Below are 12,639 nucleotides of genomic sequence, written 5' to 3'. Positions count from 1 at the left end.
GTCCACTTGAATGTTCAGTCAATATAGTCATTTCTCCTTCATTCCTTAGCAGCCTAATATTCTCCACATTACTGTATCCAAGATGAAAAAATAACTCTTGTCGCCAAACCAGCAGCCGACATCAGAATGGTACGGGAAAACCACTGATGATTGCAAGTGTATTTGTGTAGAATGCTGAGGGATGAACGACCCAGATAATTAAAGCCTGAAAATACCCTGTGGTCTGCGCCGGCCAGAGAAGCAAACAAAACCAAACTGCCCGGGGCGTGGATGAAAGCTTAGGTCCATAGTCAAGATATGATAATAATTATCCTGATAATAATAATGGTGGTATTTTCTAAGTGCTTACTACTTACGAAAGGATTGTTCTAAGCCCTGGGGTCGATTCAAGATAATCAGGTTGGACATAGTCCCTGTCCCATGCAGGGCTCACAGTCTAAGAAGGAGGGAGAACAGATACTGAATCCCCATTTTATAGAGGAAAAACCCAAGACAGAGAGAAGTTAGGTGACTGTTCAAGGTCTCACAGCAGGGAAATGTCAGAATTAGGATTAGAAGCCATGTCTCCTCACTCCCAAGTGTGTCTTTGTTACCCCTTTTCCTCAAATGCCGTCATGGTCAGAAAGACCTCCAGAAATGGCCCAAAATCTGGGACCTGATTCCAGATGGAAGTTCCCAGATGTTTATAAGGCCTCTCTCCCCACTCCCACAATGAAACCGTTCATTTTGAGTTGGCCACTTAGTAGCAGAGGAAGAAAGAGAGAAGAGCCATAGAGGAAACAAAATCTCTTGTCATCCCGTCTCTCCTGGGAACAAGGGCTGGCATTGACTCTGGCCTCAATAAGATAATAATAATAATGATATTTGTTAAACTCTTACTGTATGCCAGGCACTGTACTAAGAGCTGGGGTAGATACAAGTATTTCTTGCCAAATGAAGTCATCCACCTGAAGTATCTCTATTATATCTGTTTTTTAAGCCTCAAATGATTGGAAAATTTGCAGATGTAGACAGACACAAATTTAGTTCTCATGTTTGGAGAATGGGCGCCTGTGTATGTGTGCGCGAGTGTGCACACATGCTCCCATGTATTTGCTCCTACTCTCCTCCATGATCCTTGCTTATTTATTAAAAAAAGCTGGGTGAGACAGAAAACACTCCTTTATTAATGAGGCCACCTGTTCTCACTTTTCAGATTTGACAGGTTTTAGTCTTTTCCCTGCAAGTAGGCGGACAGTAGGAGATGATTTTCCTGAATGTCTCCTCCAATGTGATTGCCGCATCATTATTTCAATAATCAGCTCAGTGTGTGGTCAGAATGTTTCCTAACAAGGAAAATCTTCCGGCACACCGAAATATGAAAGCATTTATTTTCTCTTTTTTAGTGTGTCTACATTAGTAACACATTAATCCCCTGTAAAACCACCTAGGCAGCTGAAGACTCTTTTAATACCATTGGGACAATTCTCCCTCAACCATCTTCTTATCTCCCTTAGGGAATTGGTGTTTTGCACACAGTAAGTGCTTAATAAATGTGATTATTATTATTAATTGGACGGCTGGATGGACTAACAGACAGACACCCACCCCCCAGTGTGAAGAAGTGCATGCTAATTGAGAATTTACACCTAGGCAAATGTGAAACTGTTTCCCTGACAACCCCAGAACTACCCACCACCATTAGACGGACGTCTCCTTGAAGGCAGGAACCATTTCTTCTATACTTATTGTGTGTTCCCAAGTGCTTAGTAGGATATGCTGCATCAGATAGTAGTTGATGGAGGTACTGTACTCTCCCAAGCTCTTGGTGCAGTGTTCTGCATACAGTAAATGCTCAATAAATACGATTGATTGATTTTAAAGAGCCGCTCTCTACCAGTTACCCCCAAATTGGGCACAAAATCTTCTTAGCTTTAGGCTCCCAGACCAACATTATTGAAGAAACTTTCCTCCTTCCCTCCAGACTCCCATCTCAACTTGGATCTGTGAGATGACAGTCCTAGAGTCGTTATTATTTGTTATTGTTTGTTTCTTTACAGTGTGGTGGGTGGGATGGGAAGGAAAGATAAAGACTGGGATTTACCTAAGATTGTGTCCAACCTGATTTAACTTGTATCCACCCCAGAATTTAGTACAGTCCCTGGTACATAGTAAGTGCTTAACAGATACCACAATTATTAATAGTATTTATTATGTGCTTGCTATGTGCAGAGCACTGTTCTAAGCACTGAGAAAGAATACACAGATGGGAATTAGACATGATTCCTGTCTCTCAGGGGGGCTTACGATATAAGATTCTGGACTGTAAGCTCCCAAACTAAACCCCCCTTTTTTCCTCAGCCCTCCCCATCGCCCCGACTCTCTCCCTTTGTTCTACCCCCATCTCTGCCCCACAGCACTTGTGTACATAAGTACGTATCTATAATTCTATTTACTTATAATTAATACCATTTACTTGTTTTGATGTGTCTATATCTATAGTTCTATAGTTTCATATGCTACTGATGCTTGTTTACTTATTTTGATGTCTGTCTCTCCCCTTCTAGACTGTGAACCCGTTGTGGGCAGGGATTGTCTCTCTTTGTTGCCGAATTGTACTTTCCAAGTGCTTAGTACAGTGTTCTGCACACGGTAAGCACTCAATAAATCCAATTAAGTGATGAGGGAACTGAGGCACTGAGAGTTAAAAGACTAGCCCGAGGTTACACAGTAGACAAATGGCAGAGCCGGAATTAGAACCCAGGTCCTCTGACACCCAGACCCGTAATCTTCCCCGTAGGCAACACTGCTTCTCGGTCTTTAGGAATACGGTTAGGCAGCCATGCTGAACAGACCAGACCGTGAGACAGTTAATAATCATTTTCACGTCTTCCTGCATATGTGCTCCCAGAGGACAGTCATCAGCACAGATGCTAGTTGGCCTCAAGGAATCTCAGTAGCCTCTGTTGAGATGGAAGAGTCTCCCAGAGGGCCAGAAGAGCCATCAAACATCAGCTTCTAGGCCCCATGGGGAATCCTCCATCCATGTGGTGTGGTGAAGCCAACAGCAAGCCATCACTGCTGATGAGAGAAGGTCACATAAGGCATTTTCAATCCTGAATATCATGATCCTTCTATCAGGGACTAGACAGAGTATGCTTGTTATGGGAAGGGCATACGTCCACTAATTCTGTTGTGCCCTCCCAAGCACTTAGTACAGTGCTCTGCACATGGTAAGCACTCAATAAGTACCTTTGATTGATGGATGGATGGATATCTCTGGGTGTCCAGGCTTGGTTAGTAGCCACCAATATTTTCCCAGGGCCAGAGTAGGGGGCTGGAAAGAAAAAGTGTGAACAGAGCGGTCGCCCCAGGCCCCACACCAGGTAAGGACTTGCCCTTAATACGGAATCCATTTATGGGGAAATGGGGGAACAAGCAGCAGTGGCCATGGTGTGGATCCCATTACTGTATCCCATTATCTTGGGATCCCTGGGGCAGGCAACCTCATCAGGGGAAATCGGAAAAGGGAGGAAGGGGAACAGAGACAGAAGAGGAGGCTTCCATTCACTCATTCATCCAACCGTATTTATTGAGAGCTTACTGTGTGCTAATCACCGTACTAAGGGCTTAACAGCACTGTCCCAACTCTGGGTGACACCCCTACCGCTGCTTCCCCCAGCCCGACAGTGTCACCCCTCACTGGGGCACTGAAGTGTCAGGACTGGCCCCTCCAACCCCACCTGGCCAGGCCAAGTATGTGATGATGTGTGAGGGGGAAGTGAGGCCCCAAGATAATACTCACCCCAGGCCTTACATGCCTCTTGCAGGTCTGTTCTTGTTTCTGACCTGAAGCAGCGATCTCATCTGCTGGGACATACTGATGTTCAAAGCATCTTTGGAAGTCCAGGGGCAGAAACATAACAGCATCACTCAGCTTCTAGTACAAATGGCCTCTCTCTGAGATCTTGCCAGTAGTGGAGAGAAGAGGGATTCCATCACAGTTTTACAGTCAGTTTAGTCTCTGTCCTTTCCTTCTGCCCTGGAGCCTTTGAGGGCTAGGGCTGGTGTCTAAATCTCACCTGTGTATTCTTCCCAAGTGCTTAGTCTGTTGCTCTGCAGTCAGTAATAAATACTATTACCATTACTACTATAGAGATGATGGTGACTCCTTTGAAATTCCTTAGCCATTCCCAGGGGCTCTATGGGAGGCTGTGCAGATGATAATAATAATAATAATAATAATAATAATAATAATAATAATAATGGTGGCATTTGTTAAGCACTTACTATGTGTGAAGCACTGTTCTAAGCCCTGGGAGGAATACAAAGTGATCAGGTTGCCCCACATGGGGATTACAGTTTTAATCCCCATTTTACAGATGCGGTAACTGAGGCCCAGAGAAGTTAAATGACTTGCCCAAAGTCACACAGCTGACAAGTGGCGGAGCCAGGATTAGAACCCGTGACCTCTGGCTCCCAAGTCCGGGCTCTTTCCACTGAGACACACTGCTTCTCTTAAAGATGTAAAGCTTCTAGACTCTTTGGTTGACAGGAGCTCCCCAAGGGCAGAGCCCCCCAACCATATGGCTGTGATTGATACATGTTAACAATGTTTCCTTAATCAACCAATCAATAGCATATAGTGATGTGCTATTGCATGCTGAGCACTGTCCTAGAGCTTTGGTGAGTACAATCAAATTATTTGACACAATCCCGGCCCTCAAGGAGTTGGCAGTCCAGTGGGGGAGACAGTAAAATCAATCCCAGTTAGGGGAAAATAGTGGAGTATAAAAATGTAAACATAAGTGCTGCAGAGATTTGGGCAGTTGGGGGATACAGAGTGGGGAGATGAAAAATCAATTAGTGAAGACTTCTTGGAGAAAATGTGTGTGCATTGGGGGTGGGAGAGCAGGGAGGGGATACCGGAGGAATGAGGAGAGACAGCTCTTTGAAGTCTGTACCCTACAGGTTTCCTCACCTCACATCCTAAAATCCCAGCCCTGCTTTCACCTGTTCAAAGTGAAAAGCCCTCACCTATGTCATACGGCTGCCCTTCATTTTTGAGGAAGGTGTTACTGATATTAACATCCTATCCAGATGTGCAATTGTGACTGAGCAAATTAATGTGTGATAGACTGGTCTTGTCTTATGCTGTCGAGTCATCTCTGACTCACAGTGACTCCATGGACACATCTCTCCGAGAATGTCCCACCTTCACCGACAATCATTCTGGTAGTGTATCCTTAGAGTTTTCTGGGTAAAAATCCATAAGTAGTTTACCATTGCCTCGTTCCACACAGTAAACTTGAGTCTCCACCCTCGAGTCTCTCCCATGCCACTGCTGCCCTGTACTGGTGAGTTTTGACTTGTGGCTGATTGCCTTCCATTCGCTAGCCACTGGTCAAGCTAGGAATGGAATGGGTCGGCTTCTGCTTGATTCTCCTTCCCACAGTCGAGACTGGTAGAGTACTGGAAACTCTCTTGATGCAACCCTGAGAGAGGGTGTGACAGACACCTTGGGCTATATTACATGTGAATACGAGCACAGATTCTTGCTGCAGTAAAGTTTAGTCAGATACAGGGACCGATCGTTATTTGCAAGCCTGGCTTTGCTCATGGAGAGAAGCCTGCCAGGTCATTTTTTCCACTTCACTGGCTTCCCAGCCAACCGCAGCTATTTCACACTGTTTGAGATTAGGCTTGACCAAGTTTTGACCCTATTCATTCTGCCGTCCACACAACTCTAGCACTCCCATTCCTCAGCCCTCCTCACCACCACTTCCACTACTTCCTGGAACTGCCAGTCACTTAGGTATAGTCAGATTGGTACTCAGAGGTCAATCCCCACCTTCTTAGAGGGTTTTCCAGAAACCTAGCTGCTAAGACATCAGGGAAGCTAGAGGAAGAAAAGACAAGCTGAGAAAGAAGGAATGCAGACGAGACTGACCACTTGGTGATAGACGGGAGGAGCCAGAGCAGAGGAGTCATTCAACGTTCAGAGAGCACTGGGCAATGTTTTGTTGGGCAAGACTCTTCCCAACAAAGAGGGGAAGAGACCAAACTTGAAAAAGAGCCAGATAAGACAAGAGAAATGTTTTTGTGTTGCAGCAGTTGCCGTCTGGAGCACTGAGGCTTTACCTGTCAGGGAGGAACTCTGCAGAATGGATGGGCTTGCTCCCTAGGCTTGTAAGACAGTTTTTAAAAATGAATCTGCAATGTGAATGTCAAGGTTCCCAACCAAGATGCTTCAACAGGGCAGCAGGGCACAGGGGGCTTCCCTGTAAATAGGAACCCTTGCACGGCCCCCCGGTATGTGTGAGGCTTGGTGGTGGGGGATGAGTTGCTGGGGGCTTTATTAGGGTTTTTTTTATCCCTGTGCAATGGCAGATTCACATTCATCGTCTAAAGCCACAGGGGGGTAGGGAATGTTTTGCCATTAGAATTTTAGCAATAGCACTGATTGAGCAGCCAGTGGGTGGGATATGTTGTACTATTAGCTTGGGAATTTTATTATTATCGATAATAAAAAATACTAATAATATAATAATAGCATTGATGGTGTTTGTTAAGCACTTACTATTGTCAAGCACTGTTCTAAGCGCTGGGGTAGGTACAAGGTAATCAGGCTGTCCCACGTGGGGCTCACAGTCTTTATCCCCATTTTACAGGCAAGGTAACTGAGGCACAGAGAAGTTAAGTGACTTGCCCAAAGTCACACAGCTGATAAGTGGCAGAGCCGGGATTAGAAACCACGACCTCTGACTCCCAAGCCTGTGCTATTTCCACTAAGCCACCCTTCTTCTCTAATAATATATTAATACTTTATTTATGTTAACAGTGATATAAAAACATTAATGAATAAATAATAGTACATGCTAAGCATTTAGCTTAGTTTAAGTTAAGCACTCCATTAGGTGCTGGAGTAGGTACAATACAATCATTTTAGACATGGTATCATCCCACATGGGGCTCACAGACTAATAAGGTAGAGCCTTTTAGACTGTGAGCCCACTGTTGGGTAGGGACTGTCTCTATATGTTGCCAATTTGTACTTCCCAAGCGCTTAGTACAGTGCTCTACACATAGTAAGCACTCAATAAATATGATTGATGATGGTTGATGATGAGCTGACATTTAATCTCCATTTTGCATACGACGTATCTGAGGTATAGAGAAGCCAAGTGACTTGCCGAAGGCCACACAGCAGGCAAGTGATGGATCTGGGAACAAAACAAACAAGTGAGGAGCATATCCTCTATCATCAGACACAGATGTGAAAGTAGTTACCGAGTAATCAAATTCAATAATTAATTGTACAGGTGAAGAGACGGCTATACATGAATGCTGAGGATAGTTATGAAAAGGTACGTAAGGGCGAGAGATTGCTTATGGTTTTATATGACTCGGGATTCTAAAAATACATCGGGAAGTTACTGCAGATTAAGTAGGCTTTCATGAGGGCTTTGAATGTGATCTGTCAGGTTTGCAAAGAGAGGGAGTTTCAAGTCTGGAGAGCAACGTGAGTGAAAGAATAGAGGTGGGAGAGTTAAGAGGGAAATATCCAAGTTTAGCTTGGAAGGAATGCACAGAGCAGGTTGGGGAGAAACTGGTCAAGAGACCAGATATATAAGGCAGTGTGAGTTGGTGGAGAACCCTCAAGTTGATCATGGGAATGGTTTCTTGGTGTGAAGGGAAAGAGGGAGCCATCAAAGAGAGGGAGTTTCAAGTCTGGAGAGCAATGTAAGTGAAAGAATGGACGTGGGAGAGTTAAGAGGGAAATATCCAAGTTTAGCTTGGAAGGAATGCAGAGAGCAGGTTGGGGAGAAACTGGTCAAGAGACCAGATATATAAGGCAGTGTGAGTTGGTGGAGAGCCCTGAGGTTGATCATGAGAAGGGTTTCTTGGTGTGAAGGGAAAGAGGGAGCCATCGGATGGTTTCGAGGAGCAAAGAGATGATGGTCGAGCAATGTTTCCTGAAGATGATCCTTGTCCTAGCTTGGAGAATAGAACGAAGAGGAGTTCATCTCATCCCCTCCCTTAAAGCTGCCATGGTTTCAGAGTAAAAACAGAAAGGAGCTATTTCATCTGGGCTGCATATTACAGAAGAGGGAGTGCCTTGAAACATGGCATGCAGTCAAGTCTATTAAAAGTGATGGAAAAATAGAACCAGCATTCTTAAAAGGATTTTATTTTGAGTCATTCCATCTGCTTCTTTGGTTAGTTTGCTGTGCTGGGGTTAAAGAGACCAGAGCATAGAGAGGGCAGGGACCACGTCTTTTATAATAATAACAACTGTGGTATTCATTAAGCACTTACACTGTGCCAAGTGCTGTACAAAGCTCTGGGGACGATAGAAGATAATTAGAGAGGAGAGTCCCTGTTACACATGAGGCTTATAGTCCAAGTGGAAGGGAGAACAGAATTTTTGTTGAATACTCCCAACACTTAGTACAGAGGTCTCCATACAGCAGACGCTCCATTGTATGGTCCAGGACAGAATGACTCAAAAGGGTAAAACCAATGAGCTATTTTTTCCTACTATCCTTTGTCCAGTTTCAGAATTTTCTAGATCTTCAGTCCTCATTCCTGCATTTCTATCCAAAAGACTGGGATTTCCCCATCTTTTAACTTGCATCTGTTTACTCCTCAATGGTCCATCCAGCATTCCCAAGGTCTGCCCTAGAAATAATAATGATGGCATTTGTTAAGCGCTTACTATGTGTAAAGCACTGTCCTAAGTGCTGGGGAGGATACAAGTTGATCAGGTTGCCCCACGTGGGGCTCACAGTCTTAATCCCTATTTTACAGATGAGGTAACTGAGGCACAGAGAAGTTAAGTGACTTGCCCAAAGTCACACAGCTGACAAGTGGCGGAACGGGGATTTGAATCCACAACCTTTGACTACCAAGCCTGTGCTCTTTCCACTGAGCCACACTAGAAATGTGAGAGTATTAATCAAGCAATCATATTTATTGAGGATTCACTGTGTGCAGAGCACTGTACTAAGTACTTGGGAGAGTACAGTATAGCAGAGTTGGTAGATGTGTTCTCTGTCTACAACGAATTTACAGCCTAGAGGAGAAGACAGATATTAATAAAAAAAAATTATAAATATGTACATAAGTGCTGTGGGGCTGAGGGAGAGATGACTAAAAGGTGCAAATCCAAGTTCAAGGGCAATGCAGACAAAAGTGAAGGAAGAGGAAATAAGGGCTTAGCCAGGGAAGGGCTTTTTGAGAGCTGTGCTTTTAATAAGGTTTTGAAGGTGGGTAGAGTGGTTATCTCAGATATGAAAAAGGAGAGCACTGCAGCCCAGAGGCAGGACACGGGGAAGAGATCAACAGCCAGGTAGACGAGATCAAAATACAGTGAATAAGTTAGACTTAGAGGAGCAAAGTGTGAGGGCTGGGCTTTAGTAGGAAAGCCAGGAGATGAGGTAGGAGGGGGAAAGCTGATTGAATGCTTTAAAACAGATAGTAAGGAGTTTCTGTTCGATGCCTAGGTGGATGGGCAACCATTAGTGGTCTCTGAGGAGTGGAGAAACATGGACTGAACGGTTTTATAGGAAAATGATCTGGGCAGCAGAGTGACATATAGAATGGAGTGGGGAGAAATAGGAGGCAAGGAGATCTGCAAGGAGGCTGTTGCAGTAATCAAGGCAGAATATAAGTACTCTGATTAACATGGTAGAATTTAAGAGAAGCAGCGTGGCTCAGTGGAAAGAACATAGGCTTGGGAGTCAGAGGTCATGGGTTCTAGTCCCAGCTCCACCACTTAGCTGTGTGACTTCGGGCAAGTCACTTAACTTCTCTGTGCCTCAGTTACCTCATCTGTAAAATGGGGATGAAGACTGTGAGCCCCACGTGGGACAACCTGATCACCTTGTATCCACCCCAGCACTTAGAACAGTGCTTTACCCATAGTAAGCACTTAACAAATGCCATCATTATTGTTATTATTAAGTTGGGGTGGAGAAGAAAAGGGGGATTTTAATAAGGCTGTGAAGGTTGAACCTGCAGGATTTGGTGACTGAATATATAGGTTGAATGAGATAAGCTAAGGACAATGCCAAGGTTACGGGCTTGAGAGACAGGGAGGATGGTGATGCCATCTACAGTTATGGGAAAGTTAGAGGGTGGACAGGGTTTGGTAGGAAGATAAGGAGTTCTGTCATAAACGTTAAATTTGAGGTGTCAGCAGGACATTCATTCAGTTGTACTTATTGAGTGTTTACTGTGTACAAAGCACTGTACTAAGTGCTTGGGAGAATACATTATAACAATAAAGACACATTCCCTGCCCACAACCAGCTTACAGTCTAGAGGAGGAGACAGATATTAATATAAATAGATAAATAAATTACAGATATATACATAAGTGCTGAGGGGCTGGAAGGGGGACATACAAGTAGAGATGTCTTGGAGGAAATGCAAGACTGCAGGGAAGGAGAGAGATCATCATCTGGAGAAATGTTTGGCGGCCAGACAGGATGGAGAGTTCTGCTCTTCCCATCAAAACCTTCTTTCTCTTGAGAATTAAAATTAAAGAAAGGTGAGTCCAAGATAGCCACTCGATGGACTCAGTTATTTTGGGAGGTCAGTAAAGGGTACAGTCCCTGGGCCCTCAATCCTTCAGGCCCCCAATGCTGTGTTGAGAGGACTGAGAGAAGCAGAACCAAACTGGACTCTGCCTTAGGAATAGAATAAATTTCTCTCTCAGCACTCCTTATACCCAGATGGCCATTAATAAAAATGGGCAGTGAGAATGGGGAGCCAGAGTAGCCCAGTGCTATGTGGACACCTGGATGCCACTCTTGCAGGGTTGTTCTTAGTGGAGGTTCTATCCAACTAGCAGCTAATCCAGCCCCGATTCACACCCACTGACCCTTGAACTCTGGTTATCCCAACATCCCTGGCATCCCATGTCACTGGACCTCATCTCGCTTGAGCCTTGGCTGTGAGCCAGCCATCCCTAAACTTGCCCTCTCACTTAGCCTAGTGGATCGCTTTGAAGGCAGAAGATGACAACTGCAGATCTATTTCCCAGTACAACAGGAATACAAAGCACACATTCTCTGCCCACTAGGAGTTTACGATCAGGAAGAACATAAGTCTATGTAGGAGGGAGAACAGGAATTTAGTCTGCATTTTACAGTTGAGGAAACTGAGGCACAGAGCAGTTAAGTGACATACCCAAGGCCTCACAGCAAACAACTGGTAGAGTCGGGATTAGAATGGGTATGCCTCTGCTTGATTCTCCCTCCTGAAGCCCAGACTGTTAGAAAACTGGAAACTCTCAGGGTGCGATCCTGAGAACAGGGGAATGGCAGTAGACATAAATTAATGCGGAAATTCTAGATAATCATCAGCCATGGTATTTATTGAGGGCTTACTATGTGCAGAGTACTGTACTAAACACTTGAAAGAGCACAAAACAACTGGAGCTGGTAGAAATCTTCCCTGCCCACGGTAAATTAATTGTTTCAAAGACTGGATAAGCAAGAAAGAGAGGCAAGTAAAGGAATCAATAACATACGAATGGTGGCTGTAGTAATGATATTTATCAGGCACCTTCTGAATGCAGTGCACCATATTAAGCTTTTGGGAAGCACAACGAAAGAACAAGGTGTGTTTCCTAACCACAAGGAGCTTACACTCTAATAGATGAGACCAACATAGAAATATTCCCAAGTAGTGAAATCAGTTTAAATCAAACTGAATACGCAGTTGAATATACATTAGAAGCAAAATGCTGATGACAGCACATAAATAAGTGCATACCAGATTTTGTAAGTTTTCAAACTCCCATACAACTCTCTATGCCTCAAGCCCCTAGTAAAGTGCTCTCTAGACTGTAAATTCCTGGTGGGCAGGGAATATGTCTATCAAATCTGCTATATTGTACCCTTCCAAATGTTTAGTGCAGTGCTCTGCACACAGTGAGCGCTTAGTAAATATAACTGATTGATAGTAGAGTGCACCACAGCAAATGGGGGCCCAATCAATGCGACTCTGATTACTACCACCAATTATAATTGCCAAGTAATTAATCTGCTGAAAGACTCCAGGATAGAATATCCATGACCAGGGGACATCTTTCATGCATTAAAGCCTGGGGCATTTTTCAAGAGAAGAGTTTTTCCTGTTGCCCCTTTTATCTCCCTTCACCTCCCAGGTTTCATCCCAGGGGCTCTGAAGTCATTGGTTGGGGATGAGGATGGTGACAAATCTGGGATGGTTCATCCCCTTGGTTCCAAGAGTGATTGCAAGGTGGCTCCCTGGAAATGGGAAATACAGCCCCCAGGTGAATGGAAAACATTTGGGAAAGATGATCCTGTCCTAATTCCCACAAGTCTTTCCTGTGGGAGGCCCATCGGATTCTCCGCTGCTCTTTGCGGAGACCTGTTCCGGGGAGGTTATGAAGAGAGAAGCTCCAGAAGAATGGACCCCCTCGGCAGCTGGAGCTGGTAGGGTGGACAAGCTTCATTTCAGAACTGAAACAGCTTGAAATTTTCCTCATTTCTGCCTCTAGCCTAGAGGTCATGAATAGCCCTGTGAACGTGTTAATTTTTCTAAGTGCCTTCCTGAAGCACTGTCAAGTGGCCAAACATCTGTTCCTTTTTCCGAGCATTGTTTCTAGGAACGGCTATATCATCG

The sequence above is a fragment of the Tachyglossus aculeatus genome, chromosome 11 (assembly GCF_015852505.1).
Source record: "Tachyglossus aculeatus isolate mTacAcu1 chromosome 11, mTacAcu1.pri, whole genome shotgun sequence".
NCBI lineage: Eukaryota > Metazoa > Chordata > Mammalia > Monotremata > Tachyglossidae > Tachyglossus > Tachyglossus aculeatus.
The sequence above is the reverse complement of the archived record's forward strand: the minus strand, read 5'-3'. Positions refer to the sequence as shown.